The sequence below is a fragment of the Geotrypetes seraphini genome, chromosome 1 (assembly GCF_902459505.1).
Source record: "Geotrypetes seraphini chromosome 1, aGeoSer1.1, whole genome shotgun sequence".
Taxonomy (NCBI): domain Eukaryota; kingdom Metazoa; phylum Chordata; class Amphibia; order Gymnophiona; family Dermophiidae; genus Geotrypetes; species Geotrypetes seraphini.
Genome location: NC_047084.1, coordinates 300685621 through 300700339, shown reverse-complemented (window position 1 = coordinate 300700339; position 14719 = coordinate 300685621). Strand labels below are relative to the sequence as shown.

At 39.6% G+C, this 14719-nt stretch overlaps 1 protein-coding gene across 5 annotated transcripts in view; it reads right to left on the bottom strand.

Annotated features, from left to right (window-relative positions):
• The window catches only part of CCDC142 (coiled-coil domain containing 142), a 91493-nt gene that overhangs the window by 38934 nt on the left and 37840 nt on the right, over window positions 1-14719 (bottom strand). The window lies entirely within an intron of this gene.

The window sequence follows — 14719 nt, the reverse complement described above, 5'->3', positions numbered from 1 at the left end:
TGCATGCAAATAGATCTCAAGCAAATTCATTGGGGAAATCCTGAAAACCTGACTGGACTGTGGTCCTCGAAGACCGACATTGGACAGCCGTGTTCTTTAGCATACAGTAAGACCTTCAAACCAATAACATCTGATTTCAGGGCTAAACCATACCCAAGCTTCTTACCATATTCCAGGGCAGTACCACCTCAATGAGAATCTGATGATTAGGAATTTTAGCCCAGGAAACTAGACATAAAACCTTACTTAATTTCTCATATTTTGCATGGTACTCTTTGTTTTATGAGTGTTTCCTAAGTGAGCATATGCTGAACAAAGATCTGAATTTGTGCTACAATAAAACCAACTACAAATGAAAAGGTATAACCTGGATATTATATAGTAGTCACACAAATTTCTCATATTTTGATTGGTACTCTTTGTTTTATGAGTGAGTTTCCTAAGCGAACATCAGTTAATGATATACTTAACAAAGATCTGAATATGTGCTACAATAAAACCAAATACAAATGAAAAGGTATAACCTGGATATCATATAGTAGTCACACAAACAGATGATTCAGAGCTTAAGTTTTACACAATGACATATGCCACTGGAAAGCTACTGCAACTGAAAGATCTTTCGGTAATAAAATAAAGATGGTAATAAAAAGAGATTAGGTTCTTACCTTGCTAATTATCTTTTCTAGTAGATAAGTGTGTCATTCTGGACGGATGGGTATTCTCCCTATGTTTGCAAGATGTGCAGAATGAATCCACTCCAGCTTTTTAACACCTCCTCCTTCACTAAAGGGCTCTGCTATCCCCTTCAGTTTATACCAAAGCAAACGATAGCCTTATATAGAGAGACACGCAAAGGAGGTTTACAGGGAAACTCCTTAAACTACAACTCTGTTTGGCTGGCCAGCGAGCTGCCAATGCCTGCTTCCTTAGGCCCCACACGCTTTGAACGGGTGCATCATGTGGGCTCCCGATCTGGAGCAGACCAACGACCTAGAGTGTTGATCTGTAAATTGCATAACTATCGGCATAAAGTGGAATTGCTTTGAGCTTACCGCTCTAAGAGAGACTCGCTGACTTACGAATCTACTCCAATGTGGCTAAACGGAGGGTGTTCCACCCTCTCTGTGCTAAGCTTATAGAACAGAAGCGCCGCTTTATGTTTCTTTACCCAGCAGTGTTAAAAATCCAGCAAAATGGAAAGTGGCATGTTTTTGATTCTGTGACTCTTGCAGGAGAGTTTATTAATCATCTGGAGCCCTCTTCATCATCTTCTACTTGAACGTTTTTGCCTTTTTTGTTATACAAAGTTACTGTCTATAATGGTGGTTCATTGTTTGCTCAGTACTTACAGCTAAAGTGTTTGTCTCATTATTTGTTTACTAGCTTCACTTAAGGGACGGGGCTCTGACGGTTTCATTATCGTGCTCTCTTTTCCTATTGCCTGGTTGGCTTTGGGAAAACATAGTATTTGGTGGGATGGGTGGGGATGAGGGACATTGGGGATTGTTGGGGGGGAGTAGGTTGGATTTGAGAGTGAGGGGTGGGAAGGGGGTTGGGGGTTTGCTTCTTGTATATTCCAGTGTGTCTCTGTACATTTGATTTTTGGATTATTTACGATCTATATGGTGGGGATTTCCATTTAGTCTCTCGGGCGAGGTCTGGGCGCCCGGGGAGATTTTACTGTGGGCATGCTTGTACATGTGTTTTTTTCTTTTCACAGTGAGCGGTAAGACCTTTCGGATAGTGTCCTGGAATGTGGGTGGCATCACTTTCCCTGTAAAAAGAACTAAGCTGTTTCAACGCCTTAAACATCATAGAGCAGATTTGGCATGTCTGCAGGAAACCCGACTTACGGAGGCTGAACATGCCAAACTACAGAGAGGGTGGGTCAGGTGATATCAGCTTCTTCGCCTAATAAGAAAGCAGGAGTGGCCCTATTAATACGGAAGGGATTCATGGAAAGGGTGGAGCGCTTATACAGGGATGATGCTGGGAGAATCCTCTTGTGCAAAATTACAATGTCCGGTCAATCATATAATATTCTGGTAGTATATGCACCGAATCAATATGACCACACTTTCTTTTCTTCTTCGGTCCGTCTCGGTCTTAGGGACCCGGCAATTCCACTGATTCTATTGGGGGATTTAAATCAAATGCTGGATCAAGATTTAGATAGAACGGGACCGGGCCCCTCACAACTACCTAGTATAACTAGGGGTATCCCCTATCTGTTTGATACCTTAGATCTGATTGATAAGTGGCACCTCCTGCACCCCACGGACAGAGATTTTACTCATCAATCAAGGGTTCATCACACATTCTCTAGAATAGACTATATATTGCTTTCCACAGCTTCCTTCCCCCAGGTTCATTCTTCAGAGGTGGGCCCCCTCTCCGTGTCGGATCATTGTCCCATTTGGGTTGATATTTTGCACAGAGATGGTTTTCCTTCCCAAGGGATTTGGAAATTTCCCTCCTATTTAATTAATAATTCGGACTTTACTAAGTTATCTCACTTCGAAGTGGGAGGATTATGTTACCTTTAACTCTCAACATATGGACACCCCGTTATTATTTTGGGAGGCGGCTAAGTCAGTCCTTCGGGGAGATATTATCTCCTATGTAGTGGCCCAGAGAAAGAGACTTTGTGATTTTGTGACTGGAAAGAGACTACAGAACCTTGAAGCGGGCACACATCGTACACCCCTCTTCTCAATCGAGGGAGGACATGACGGCGGCACAAGTTGCCTTGAACACTTTTCTGCACGAGTTTACACAGCACTATTTTTATTATTCTAAATTTCATTATTATAAATTTGGAAATAAACCTGGTAGACTGTTGGCAACCTTGACGACCCCGGAGACCTAATCGCTTTATCCCTCGCCTCCTCCTTAAGTCAGGAGTGACGGTGACAACTACACCAGATATTGCCGATAGCTTTCGCAATTATTATATTGCTTTTTATTCCGTGAATTTGAAGGGACCTGCGGCTAGTGATTATCTGGCGGACACAGGGGTACCCAGGCTGTCCTCTCCAGACCAAATGTATCTGGATCGGCCTATACAGGGGAAGGAACTTCAAGAAGCGGTTACCCAACTTAAAAATTGCATTTCCCCAGGTCCGGATGGTGTCTCCCCCGAGTTTTAGAAACTATTATTTCCTTCTCTTTGTGTTCCTTTAGCGGCTTATTACACGGCAGCCCTGGAGGGGGGTGGGTTCCCCCCGAGTGCGAACCATGCCCATATCACATTAATACCTAAAATGGGAAAGCTGGAGGGAGATATTGAATCTTACCGCCCAATTTCTCTTATTAATGTGGACATTAAGATCCTGGACAAAATTTTGGCCAATCGTTTGGCGTTATTATTGTCCAAATTGATTGTCCCGGAACTAGCTGGCTTCATACAACATCGTCACTCTGTTCTTAATTTTCGTAGATTATTAACAGCAATTCAACGAGTGACGGATACTGATCACAAGGGGATTTTGGTTGGCCTGGATGCAGCTAAGGCTTTCGACCAAGTAAATTGGCTATATCTTTTTCAGGTGCTTACTTATATGGGCATTGATGGTTGTTTTTATGGGATGGTCTGTTTGCTGTATAAAGATCCCACAGCTTGCGTCTTGGTAAATGGCACCCAAACATCTACATTCCCTATAGCTAGAGGCACTAGACAGGGTAGTCCGTTATCCCCTCTTCTTTTCCTCCTTTATTTAGACCCCTTCTTATGTACACTTCTGCTTGATGATGCGATACAGGGTCTACCCGAGGGTGCATCACAGTTGCACGTTTTGGCCTTTGCGGAAGATCTCTTATTGACTTTGGGAGATCCGCAGAGATCCCTTACTCGAGCATTAGACTTACTGGATGAATTTAGTATGTACTCGGGCCTGGAATTAAATAAACAAAAATCGATAGTGTTGCCCTTATCTCCGGAAATCCTGAATGTCTGGAGGGGAGACTTTCCTCTTACTTGGGCCCCGGGATATTTGGGTATCCTTATTTCTCCTGATCTCTCCCAGTTGTACTCTTTAAATATAGACCCCCAAATTGCAAAATTGGAGGGTGTATCTGCTTTCCTTGATGGCGAAGATTGCATTATATAACATGGTGTTGGTGCCTCAGTGGCTGTATGAATTTCAAATGCTACCTGTATTGTTATCTGCTAAGCATGATAAGGAAATTGGGAAAAATTTACAACTTTATCTGTGGAATGGGAAAAAAGCTAGGATGTCCTTATCTCATATGGCCCGGCCAAAAGACAGAGGTGGCTTGGGTCTGCGCAGTCTTAGACTGTTATCTCAGGCTTGCCAGATGAGACACCTCAATAACTGGTTTCGGGGCACTCGACACTTTTCAGCAACTAGTCAGGAACTCTCTCTTTGTGCTCCCTTTCATTTCAGTTACTTACTATACTAAACACTTACCTCAGAAGACATCATCAGCACGGAACCTTTTCTTATTGCCGTTGAGACGATTGTGGAGGATTCTTTGTCAGCACCTTCGCATTTCTTACCACATAACACCATATTTGCCTTTGCAGGGAAGTGGAGACTTCCTCCCCGGACTTTCTCCTGAACCCTCCTCCATATGGTCTCAAGACACTAATCGCTATGTCTTTCAACTGGTCCATTCTAATGGAACCTTGATATCCTTGGAAGTCCTTCAGAGGGAACATAACTGGACTTCTCAAAACTGGTACTCTTACTCTCAGCTATCCTCTTATGTCCGCTCTCTGCCATAGGACTCTTACAGATCGGCGCATGGAGTTGATTTCTAAGGCTTTAAGTTTGTCCGCACAGGTACCGATTCCTCTAAGATTTCATCATCTTCAGGAGTGTCTGGGTGAACTTTCTTATGACTCTTATGCTGCCAAATGGTCGATGGATTTATCCTGCGAGGTCTCCATATCCGTAATTAAAAGAGGGCTTTATAGAGTGACACGTTTGACATCACAAGTGACACTGATTGAAATGAATTATAAGTTTTTGTTACGACTTTATAGATCTCCCTCTTACATGTATAGGGCAAAAATGTGTGCCTCGGACTGATGTCTTAAATGTCATCATTCACCTGCTACGCTTGGACACTAGTTTTGGTCCTGTGTGAGGGTGCAGCGGTTTTGGCAACATGTACATCAGCACATCATGGCAATGTGGCACTATCTTTATACATTTAACCCGGTCATGCTGTTTACTTTGGAGTCCCTTCATAGATCTTCTCCGAAGGGATTCCGGAGCTTTTTGGATCGTGCGATACTGCTGGGGAAAAAAGTGATACTTCACTGTTGGATCTCTTCGGACTCTCCTACACTTGCACACTGGCGTGTTCTGATGTTACAACAAAAAAAACTCGGATATGGTGAATATCACTAATAATCACAAAAAACACTTTCACCAAAAGGAAAAATGAAGGTATAGTAAATCTGAGGCTTTTTCCTCCGTTTAAGATTGGTTTTTGCTTGTGTCTTTATTTACTATACCTTCATTTTTCCTTTTGGTGAAAGTGTTTTTTGTAGTGTTCTGATGTTACAACATGCCTCCATGGAATGCCTGCGCTTTTCATCGTTGGACACGGTACTGGAGCGAGCGTATTGTACTCGCTGGGAGCCATTCTGGAATACTTTGACACCTAGAGCCCGTAGTCATTTACTGAACATCTGATCTCCACTGGTATAAGACACACTGGACTGGAATGTTTATATTGTATTTTGTGAATTTCTGTTGTTGGGGGTGGGGGGATGGGGTGACGGGGACGGGAGTGGAAATAGGCTGACTTATTCTACTCATTCACTTTATTCCATTGTACACTACGTTGTCGTGTTGTATTATGCTTGAAAATTTAATAAAATATAATTTTAATAAAATATAAATTTAATAAAATATTATTTTAAAGAAACCCAAAAACTACAACTCTGTTCTGCTCTAAAAATATAACAAACACTTTAAACATTGCAATTTAATAATCAAAACATCAAAATAATCAAACCAATTAGAAACATTTATTGTGCTCAAACATTCCCCCAATGTGTTACAGCAATAAATTATTCTTCATATCCTTAAGTTCTGACTGGCATCCAAAATTTCTGATTGAGACAGTAGACAGGCGCAGGAAATAACCAACAGGGTGGAGCTCCAGATTGACATACGAGGGACGACAGGGTGGAGCTCCAGAATGACATACGAGGGGTGTTCAATAATTTATCTACCTGAGTATGAAACAAAGTACAAGCATGTTGTGACATGTCACAAGGATACTCATGCACAGTTATGGCTCAGTGTGAGCTTAACGAGATAGGATGTCAGAAGAGTCCTTGTGTAAATCAAGTAAGAAAACTGCTAGATTTGGAGCACTGTTCAGTTATAACATTTCTCACAAAAGAAGGGAAAAGCCAAAGGAGATCCATGAACTCATTACTGCAATTTATGGTGAGTCTGCCCTATCATCCTACAAAGTAACATTTTGGAGCAAGCAGTTTAAGATGACCCTCACACTTGACAGCCTGTGGAAGCAACTTCCACAGAAATGTGCAAGGAAGTTGAGGATTTAATTTTGTCAGACAGATGAATTTAGGTTTCCCAAAGAGCTGAAGAAATGGACATTTCAGCATGTACATTTTGGAAAATAATTCATTAAAAGTTGGGCATGTCCAAGGTTAAGTGTTCCAAGGATGCTTACGCCATGTCAGAAAGCCACAAGGCTCTAGTTCTGTCAGGAGAACTTGGAGATGCTCCAAGAAGACCAAGTGAATTTTTTCATCATTTAGTGACTAGAGATGAGACTTGGGTCTATCACAAAGATCCCTAGTACAAAATGGAGTCATGTACAGTTTGGAAAATAATTAATTAAAAAGTTGGGTATGTCCAAGGTTATGTGTTCCAAGAATGCTCATGACATGTCAGAAAGCCACGAGGGTCTAGTTCTGTCAGAACTTGGAGATGGCTCCATGAATACCAAGTGAATTTTTTCAAGGTTTAGTGACTGGAGATGAGACTTGGGTCTATCACAAAGATTCTGAAAACAAAATGGAGTCAATGCAGTGGAAGCACAAGACATCCCTCACCCCAAAAAAGTTCAAGGCAGAAAAATCTGCAGGCAATCATGGCAACTATCTTCTGGGATGATTAAGGACTTTTGCTTCTGGAGTTCATGTCACACAAGACAACCATAACCGAGAGAGTTACACCAACACAATGATCGCTTTGCAGGAGTCAATCAAGGAGAAAAGACGACAAAAACTCACAGCAGATGTGCTGCTTCTTCATGACAATATGCCAGTGCACGTGTCATGACAATCATAGGTTGCCATCTGAGAATGTGGGCTTCAGCACCTGAACCATCCACCCTACAGTACTGTCCTGGCTTCTTCAGATTATTTCCTGTTCCAAGTTTTGAAGAAATCTCTCCGTGGACAGCAGTTTTCAAGTGATGAAGACATCAAGGAAGCTGTGATGTCCTGGTTTAAAGGTCAAACAGAAGAATTATTTTTAAAGGGGTTAAAGTCATTGTAAGAAAAGTGAATGAAGGGTATAGAGATATCAGGAGACTATATTGAAAAATAAAACGAAATTTTTTTGAAAACTCTTTTCTTTCCTACTGAGGTAGACAAATTATTGAATACCCCTTGTACCTCTCTACTAGAAAAGATATTAGCAAGGTAAGAACTTAATCTCTTTTTCTAGTGCAATAGGTGTGTCATTCTGAACAGATAGGACATACAAAAGGAGTCCCAGAAATCTAGGGTGGGACATCTGCGCCAGTTCATACCACTGAGGACAGAGGCTGAGTCCTCCCTTGCCACCACATTCACTCTGTAAAACTTGGAAAATGCATGTAAAGTGGACCAGGGTGCTGTCCTACAAATCTCCTATAGCTGAGACCTTGTATGCCTTCTCTGGGTGCCCAGCCAGGGAGCCCACAAACCAATCTGATAAGAGCGAAGTGAATTCAAGCTTGTAACTACTCCAAATGATCTCTTGTACCCAGTGGCACCCAGGCCTCCGCATACTCTAAGAGCCATCCCCCTATCCTCAGTCCTGGCATTATCGTGCTTTCTTGGAGGCTGAAGTGGGATGAGAACTGGAGGCTTGGTTCCATCTAGGTTCTGAAACTCTGTCTTGATCCTTGATAGAATCTTTGAGATGAGGCTCCATCTGAGTACTATCAAAAGCATTTGGAGCCATGAAAATTACACTGCATGGAGCATCTCAACGTTCAAGGTCTGCTGTCAGGTAGAGACTTCAGCTGATGATCTGCTACACTGGCCATAAGATCATCCATCCCCTTTCCAAACAACATTTGTCCCTTGAAAGGAAGTCTGCTAAGCGTAGCCTTGGAGGTGGAATCTCCCACCCATTGCCTGATCCAGAGCATACATCAAGACTAGGGCTAAACTAGAACGAGCCAAGACTTTGCTCATGACTCCGATGATGTCGTAGGAAGCACTGGCCACATAATCCACCCCTGTTAATAGGAGCTGGGTCAAAGGCTCACTTTCCACTAGAATAAGCCCATGCAGGGGGGGCGTGGCTTGGAAGCGCATGACAGCGGTCGGGTAAACGGTGAGCTCCGTCTCAATAGATCTTTTAATAGATTTTATAGGTTACAAAATATTGATTTTTCTGTCTGATACAGAAAGGTTGTGTTAACCTATGGCATCTGGCAAGAGTAGTAAGGCTGATTCAGCTTTTGTTGCTACGCTTACTGCCAAACATGCAAAGCCCGAGCCTCAGACCCCTTCGAAGAATCAAGCAGTGAAAGAAAATGTAGATAATATTGAAATCTTCCGGGAGCTCAAAGCAATTAGAGAAATTGTTTTGGAGAACTCTAAAGACATCAAAGAGGTCAAGGAAGTAGTTATTCTCAACATGAAATTGGAATTAGTTGAGAATAAGATTGTAAATCTAAATGATAGAATGCTGATAGTTGAAACGGATTTGTTTAAACTGAAGCCGGTACAGAAGAAGATTGAAGTACTTATGCAAATGCTGGAGGATTGTAGTAATAGGGAGAGGAGGAGCAATTTAAGATTAATAGGGCTTACGGAAGGGGCAGAAAAAAATAATATCACTTCCTTTTTGGAGAACCTCCTCCCTAAAATCCTCCCTCTCAACATGAAATATCCTATAGAAATCGAAAGAGCTCATAGGATACCATCCAGGAGGAGTGATACTCAAAGGGGACCTCGTCCAAATAATATTCAAGCTCTTAAGACATCAGCAAGTATTGGATATTGTTCGACTGGCTAAAGAGGAAAAAATTTCTGGACATGAGACCTCAACTAAGAAGTATGGGAGCAAAATATGGACTGATTTATCCGGCGTTGATGAGAGTGACTTACAAAAACAAAACAATGAATTTCAAGGAACCAGAAGAGTTGCAGGAATTTTTGCAGAAGCAAGAGGAATCTATGATTTCATGAAGTCATTCACTTTAATATTTCTTTTATCAGGAGTTATGTTTTAAAATTGAATTTCTTAAAAATATGCATATCTCTGTATTATCTAATGGGTATTGGTTATTTATTATAGTTTACTGGCTTAGGGAAAAAAAAAACGGTTTCATATTTGGAATGTTGTCCTTTTATGGGGTTATGGAATTATTTCCATGACGATACTGTTTGAAGCTAATGTAGTTGTGATGAGTATTATCATATTGGTGTTACTTTTATAATACTTTCTTACAGGTCTTTTTTGATATATATATTTTTTGTTTAATTTGATTTGTCTAAAATATTTCTTTATTTTATTCATTCAGGATTATAGGAATGACAAAAGATTTTCTATATGAGATACTTTGCTATAATAATACTTGTTGAGATTCTCAATATAATTCTTTGTCTTTGATTTTTTTTTTTTTTTACAGAATTTTATTTTAAGAGGTTTGGGTTGGTTATTAGGGATATTGGGAAAGGGATTATTTTGCTTATATATTCTTATGTAACTTATGGTTATAGATCATTTGTTTTTGATGGGTTCTATGGGGGGAATTCTCTTTACCTGATTATCTATGTGTGTTTTCAAGTTTACACATTTAGTGTTCTTTTGGGGGGAAGGGTGGGGGAAAGGGGGGATATGGAGGGTTAATATGGGTTTGTGTTCAAGCTCAAGTGTTTCAGTTTAAGAAAGTGGTGTCTGCTTATATGATTCAACATTTTTTCAATTTTTTGATTTCCAATAATATTATTATTTTTATTTATCATGATGGCTTTTAAAGTCTTTTCACTTAATGTAAATGGTCTAAATCACCAGATCAAAAGGAAAAAAATATTAGTCTATATGATATTTTATTTAAATTCTTTATTCATTTTAAAACTTTCATCAAGTGTACAAATATTCATAACAAACACAATTAGTTTGAGCACTTGAACATCTTATCATTATAACTTATAATTAAAAATGTAACCCTCATCCCACCCTCCCTCAAATCCCTCTATTCATTATAGGATCATATATTTGAAACCCTCCCCCCAACCAATACTAAATGGTGTATAATTAATAGAAAAATGGCATCTAATCATGACAAAAAGATGTTAATGGCTCCCATATTTTAATAAAATTTTTATAATTTCCATTCTGTACCGCTATTGATCTTTCCATTCTATATATGTCACTGTTGTACTAATCACCTTTGTTTTACTTCAAACACAAATTACAACACAAGTTGATGTGGTTAAGTGAACACTCAGACCCGCAGCTGAGGTCCGGTGAAACAAGTTCACAGAGCAGCTGTTAAGGAGACCATCATTGTTGTTCACAGTCTCCTCCACCAAACAAAGACTAGATAACAACACATAAACTTGAAGAAAATAAAATAATAAATTTAACAGCAACTTAACTTTGAATGGTGTGGATGATACACATAGCTGCTCCGGGCTCCTCCATTTATTCACAATACCGACCCCCCCAACCTAGGTTTCACCCGCTGGCTTCTTCAGGAGGAGTACTACAATTACAAGATGACTCAAATCAGCACTGCACCACACAGCTTGCTAACTTAATAAGCAATACATTTTGAAATACTCAATATACTTATATAAGTGCTTATATTGAGTATTTCAAAATGTATTGCTTATTAAGTTAGCAAGCTGTGTGGTGCAGTGCTGATTTGAGTCATCTTGTAATTGTAGTACCCCTCCTGAAGAAGCCAGCGGGTGAAACCTAGGTTGGGGGGTCGGTATTGTGAATAAATGGAGGACCCCGGAGCAGCTATGTGTATCATCCACACCATTCAAAGTTAAGTTGCTGTTAAATTTATTATTTTATTTTCTTCAAGTTTATGTGTTGTTATCTAGTCTTTGTTTGGTGGAGGAGACTGTGAACAACAATGATGGTCTCCTTAACAGCTGCTCCGTGAACTTGTTTCACCGGACCTCAGCTGCGGGTCTGAGTGTTCACTTAACCACATCAACTTGTGTTGTAATTTGTGTTTGAAGTAAAACAAAGGTGATTAGTACAACAGTGATTTATAAGTATCACCTTGGATAAATATATTCCCTTGCTGTTTTTTCATTCTATATATGTGACATACTGAGTTCCACCAAAAATTAAAATTAAGCCTACTGTGATCTTTCCAGTTATTAGTAATATGTTGGATGGCAACTCCAGTCAAAATCATTAAAAGTTTGTTGTTACACGCTGATATCTGACTCTTTTTTCTCATAGACATTCCAAATATCACAGTATCATAAGATAACGCTACATGGTTTTCCAGTAAACAATTTTTTTTTTTTAAATTTTATTATTATTTATTTATTATTTTCAACTTAAATTTCAAGTATTACACTTGTACAGAAAGCAAGAATAGGATAGATATCAAATACAAAGCAATATAAATCTTAAATTAAACAAATATACTATTTATGCTCAAGTCCACAATTAGGATCCAAGAATTATTGAAAATTGGCGAAATTACTAAAAAGAAAATTGTAAAAGAAGCTGAGAAATATAGCACTGAGATGAGGTCACAATATCCTAAATATAGGGCTCAAAGATTGTTAACATTCAGGCGAGACATAGCCACAAAGTTTATCAATTGTGATGGTTCAAAAAACACATATTTAAGAGTACGGTGATATACAATACATTTACACGGATGTCTCAAATAAAAGGTTGCTCCCAAAGATAAAACCCCAGGTTTCAAAAGAAGAAATTCACGGCGACGCCTTTGCGTCCCCCGTGCCAAATCTGGGAACATTTGTATTTTATAACCAAGAAAACTTTTTTGTCTATTTTTAAAGAAAAGTTTTAACAACCAAGTTTTATCAATTGACAAAGCTAAAGTAATAATCATGGTGGCTGGTGATGCTAATTCCTTCTCAGATGTTTCTAAAATCTGTGATATATTTGGAAGTTCTTGATCTGAAGGTTTTTCTTTTAGTTGTTGATTTTGTTCTTTATCAGGCAAATAATAAACCCGTGAAAATGGTGGTAATGAATCTTCGGGTATCTCTAAGTTCTCTACTAGATATCTCTTGAGCATTTCTCTAGGTGTTACTAACTCAAGTCTTGGAAAGTTAATTAACCTTAAGTTATTACTGCGTGAATTGTTCTCAAGCATTTCAGTCTTCTTCCTTAGGTTAATATTATCTTTAACTAATGCCTCTTGAACTTGTTTCAGTGATACAATTTCTTTTTCCATTTTTAGAACAGATAAATTAGAAGTATTTGTTTCTTTTCTTAAATCCTTCAATTCTTTATCATGTTCCTTAATTTTCCCTTCAATTTGTTGAAGTGTAGGAGTAATTTTTTTAACAAAACCAGCCAATAAGTCCCAGATAGAGTCTAAAGTCACTTCTGCAGGTTTAATCAATTCAATTGAGGTTTGTGGAAATGTAGAGTGCTCACCGTTCTGAAGGCCTTCGGGGGGTGTCTTCAGCCCTTCCCCCTCATGTTGAGATGATATTCCCCCAGGTACCTCCATAGGGGCCCTGGAAAAGTGGGCCCCAGTCTCCAAACTCTCCAGTAAATCTTCCCTTGCCTCTGGAGAGGAAAAAACCAGTGAATCCGGGGTTTCCCCGCCCCTGGGAGAGCTGGTCGTCTGGGGTTGCGGGGGCGGTGCCCTAACGTCGGGGCTCAGTGTGGTATCGGGCCCAGGAACATCCACGTTGGTTTCGCCTCCCTGTGTTGTCAGCGGGCCGCCATCCGACGTCACTGCGACCTCCTGCATGCGCCGCAGTAAATCCTGAATGTTCCCGAGACCCGGGGCTCCAGGACGCCGCGAGGCAGAAGCGGCACTCCGGCCCCGTCTCTTCGGCATCGTGGTAAGTAATTACCGTTAAGGAAATTGAAAGAAGCACAATCCTGGGACACGCAGCTCAGCGCGTCCTGTCTCAGATCACCATCTTGGATCCGCTCCTCTAAACAATTTATTTGATCCCTGATTGAGTTCCAAAAAGCTAAGATATGGGGACAATAGAATAAAAGATGATCCAAAGTCCCTACCTCCAATTTACAATGCCAGCACCTATTGGACAAAGAACTATTTAATTTTTGTAATCTAACTGGGGTCCAAAAAGCTCTATGTAATAAAAAAAACCAAGTTTGTCTCATAGATGCTGACATTGTATATCTCATTCTCCAAGACCAAATTTGTGGCCATTGAGATGCTGAAATCTGATGCTTAATCTCAATGCTCCAAATATCCCTCAGACCATTTTTAGGTTTTTTTTAACCAAATCACTAATAGATTTATACCACTGTGCAGCCTGGTTACCCAGAAAGTCCGCCTGAAAACATAATGTAATGTAATTTATTTCTTATATACCGCTACATAAGAATTCCAAACTGGACTGAGTATTAAGATTTTTCCATTCAGGGAACCCCGCCTGAATGGCCTGCTTCAATTGCAATCAGCGAAAACATTGTGATTTATGAAGCCCAAATTTATGTTGCAATTGTGTAAAATCCAGCAGTTTACCATTAGAGAAGACATCATTTAAATTTCTAATTCCTGCAATTATCCAATGTTTCCAGACAATCTTGGAACCGCCAATTTGAATCTTGGAGTTTAGCCATATGGATTGATTAGTTGATTTATTTACAGGAATAGCTGTTAAGTTCCTAACAAACCTTAAGGTTTTCCATGTGTCCATTAAAATTCTATTTTCTTTGTATAATCTGGACATCTTGATACTGAGAACATGAGAACGATGTAAAGGAAACATGAGTCGCCATTCCAAAAGGAATATATTCAATGAGCTCCGGGAGGACCCAATACATACCTTGACGTAAAATATAGGTGTGTTTATCTATGTGTGTTTTCAAGTTTACACATTTAGTGTTCTTTTGGGGGGAAGGGTGTGGGAAAGGGGGGGGGATATGGAGGGTTAATATGGGTTTGTGTTCAAGCTCAAGTGTTTCAGTTTAAGAAAGTGGTGTCTGCTTATATGATTCAACATTTTTTCAATTTTTTGATTTCCAATAATATTATTATTTTTATTTATCATGATGGCTTTTAAAGTCTTTTCACTTAATGTAAATGGTCTAAATCACCAGATCAAAAGGAAAAAAATATTAGTCTATATGAAAAAGCAGAATGCTGATGTATATTATATTCAAGAGACCCACCTGAATATGGTGGAATCAAAGAAATTGGAAGGGGGTTGGGTGAAGAAGTGTTTTTTTGCCCCTGCAGTAGGGAAAAAAGCTGGGGTTGCGATTATTAGTAAAAAATGTAATGCCAGTTTTAAATTAGTAAACTCAGATCCTTTAGA